Source organism: Elephantulus edwardii, unplaced genomic scaffold, assembly GCF_000299155.1.
Source record: "Elephantulus edwardii isolate Elephantulus edwardi_28Jun2011 unplaced genomic scaffold, EleEdw1.0 scaffold00283, whole genome shotgun sequence".
Lineage (NCBI taxonomy): Eukaryota > Metazoa > Chordata > Mammalia > Macroscelidea > Macroscelididae > Elephantulus > Elephantulus edwardii.
This window is the reverse complement of record NW_006400033.1, coordinates 1,660,879-1,664,136: the sequence shown is the minus strand read 5'-3', so window position 1 is coordinate 1,664,136 and position 3,258 is coordinate 1,660,879. Positions and strand designations below refer to the sequence as shown.

General features: G+C 39.2%; 1 pseudogene; it reads left to right on the top strand.

The window, feature by feature from the left end:
* The first annotated feature begins 1,078 nt into the window (after positions 1-1,078).
* LOC102858182 lies at positions 1,079-2,777 on the top strand (annotated as a pseudogene).
* Positions 2,778-3,258: the final 481 nt, after the last annotated feature.

Genomic DNA, 3,258 nt, shown 5'->3' with positions numbered 1-3,258 from the left:
CATAGCAAGTGATTGAAAAGACCATGGTCTGAATCATGCACACCTTAGTCTTCAAACTGACATTATTGCTCCTCAGTAGCTTTGGAGAGGTCATTGACAGAAGACTTGCATAATGCATTATATCTTCTGATCTCCTGACTCCTGATACCAAGGGACTGTGGATCCAAACAAGACGAAATTGTTGACAATTTAAATCCTTTATCTATTATGATGTTGCTTATTGGTCCAGTGGTGAGGATTTTTGCCTTCTTGATGTTGATATGCAATCCATATTGAATGGATTCTGATAGATAGGATACTGACAGATTTCCCCCCCAAAAAAATTTCTCTTTCTGTGCCTATTGAGACAGGTACCTCAGCAATCCTTGAATGAATTGCTGCTGTGTTGTTAGCTGTCACTGAGCAGGCCCCCAATTTATGGCAACCCCATATACAGCTTAAGAAAAGTCAGCCTTGTTCTCCACCACCCTCAGCATCAGTTGTGGGTTGGGGGAGCCATTGTAATCCACAGAATTTCCATTAATAGATTTCCAGGCCTTTATTCATAGATCGTCTTAGTCCAGAAGCTCCTCTGGAAGCTGTTTAGCACCATGCAGGCAGGGGCTGGAAGTGATTTGTGGACTAGGGTAAGTTAATTGCATGTTCTCCTTATTTCCAGTCTTCATGCCTTTGCCTTGTTATTTCTGCCCAAATCATCTCTGCCTTCCTTTGCTCTCTGCTTCTTCAAAAGCATCTTGTCACGGCTACGCCAATTCTCTCAGCTTTAAGGGCTAGTAAGTAGCCTTTCCCTGCGTTGTTCGATGGACTCTCCATTTCCTTCAAAGACTATTTAACAAGAGTGTACACAATGTGCACACTACTTTCTATGTCACTATTTGCTGTCTTAGATTGTTTCCTGAGGATATGTTGTATCTACCCATGAGGCTTCTCCTCTTGAGAAAGCACACATCTCTTAATCTTCTAAATCCTTCACAGCTTTAGTCCAGCATCTACCTTAGTAAAGAGTCAGTGATGATTCAAGCCAAATTTACCAGATTGTATTTAAGAATAATACATTTGGGACAGTCGGGCAGAAACCATGGTTGGCGGTGGCTCGGAGTGGGCTGATGGACGCACCGTGAAGATGGAGGTGCCATCGCAGATCAGCATCTACCCAAGGGCAAGAAACTGGCCAAGGAAAGCAGACTTCAGGAAGTCATTGAAATGCTTCTGTCTTTGGAAAAACAGACCCATACAGTCTCTGATATGATGTCTACATCTTGAATCTTGGTTGCAGTAGTGAAGATGTGCTATGAGGCTAAAGAATCAGATTTACTAAATGAAAATATTATGCTTTTGTCAAAAAGGAGGCGTCAGTTAAAACAAGCTGTTGCAAAAATAGTTCAGCAGTGCTGTACTTTCGCTGAAGAAATCACAGACCTCCCAGTCAAACTTCGATTAATTGATACCCTGTGAACGGTTACAGAAGAGTTATGTTGAAGTTGAGTGCGCTCAACTGACTAAAACATTAGCAACTATAAAAGAGCAGAACGGCGACGTGAAAGAGGCAGCCTCTATCCTGCAGGAGCTACAGGAAACCTACGGGTAGATGGAAAAGAAAGAGTGAGTAGAGTTTACTTTGGAACAGATGAGGCTCTGCCTAGCTGTGAAGGATTCCATTTGGACACAAATTATCAGCAAGAAATTAACACAAATTTTTTTCAAGAAGAAAATACAGAGAAGTTAAAGTTGAAGCATTATAACTTAATGATTCAACTGAATAAGCATGAAGGGTCTTTTTTGTCTATTTGTAAACAATACAGAGTAATTTTGACACTTGCTGTATACAGGCAGGAAGTGAAAAGTGGCAACAGGCTTACAAAGTGTTGTTCTTCATGTTATCCTGGCTCCTTTTGACAATGAACAGTCAGATTTGGTTCACCAAATAAGTGGTGACAAGAAATTAGAAGACATTCCCAAGTGCAATTTTTTTGAAAAAATTTTATTCTTTTCTGTGTGTACCATGAAACTGGATCTGACTAGTACAAGAGAAGATTGTCCCTCCTTCTCTATGAAAGCATCTGGTGGATTTGAACCACACATCTCTGGGATTGCAGTGCTGCTTCTTGCCACTAGGCCACCAGAGCTCCCTTAAGGATCTTTTAAAGCTTTTTACCACAATGGAGTTGATGTGTTGAGGACTATGGAATGGAATTAAGAAAAGGTTCCTGGGAGAATCCAGCAACTGATGTTTTTGGCTATACAGAGAAAGGTGAAAAGAGGAGGTAAGACCTAAAGAATAGAGTTGTTAAATATAATATTAGAATAATGGCCAAATATTATACAAGGATAACTATGCAGAGACTGGCACACCTCCTGGACCTGTCTGTTGATGAGTCAGAGGCTTTTCTCTCAAACCTCATGGTTAACAAGACCATCTTTGGGGAGCTTTGGTGGCCTAGTGGCAAGGAGCTCTAACTACAATCCCAGAGGCACACAGTTCGAATCCACCAGATGCTCTGCCGGGAAAAGGAGGGACAATCTCCTCCTGTACCAGTCAGATCTGATTTGACGGTACACTCACACAAAAATAAAACAAAAAAAATTTAAAAAAACAAACAAACAAGACCATCTTTGCTGAAGTAGGTAGGTTGGCAGGAATGATTAACTTCCAGAGACCCAAGGATCCAAATAATTTATTAAATGACTGATCTCAGAAACTGAACTCATTGATGTCACTAGTTAACAAAACTATACACCTCATAGCCAAAGAGGAGATGATCCATAATCTACAATAAGGGTTTTTATGTCCTAGCACTTTTAGAAAAGAGTGGAAATTAAATGTCATTTTTAAAAAGACTATTATTGTGGTGTATATGTTGGGTTTTTCTTCTGTTTTCAGTTCCTTTGCCTAAAAAATTTAAAAGATAGTGAATATGTGTTTGTTTGAAGCCCTTTCTGACCGTAAGTTCCCTTATTCATTCACTGTTTAACATTGGGTTGGAAGTTGTGCAAAAATATACCATTTTTATTCTCTGACTTGGAAAATTATGCTTTAACTTACCTAAATACATTTTTCTATCATTTAACACTTTTATAAAGCTATTATTTGTCTTTACTCTGCTAACAACCATAATTCTAATAAAAGCAGTGTGTGCGTGTTTTACTTTAAAAAAAAAAGAATAATGCATTTCGGAAGAATGTGTACTTGCATAAAGAAATGTCAAAAGAAAAATGTAGCCAAAATGGTTGTTTGTGTGGCCTGATTGCCACACTGTA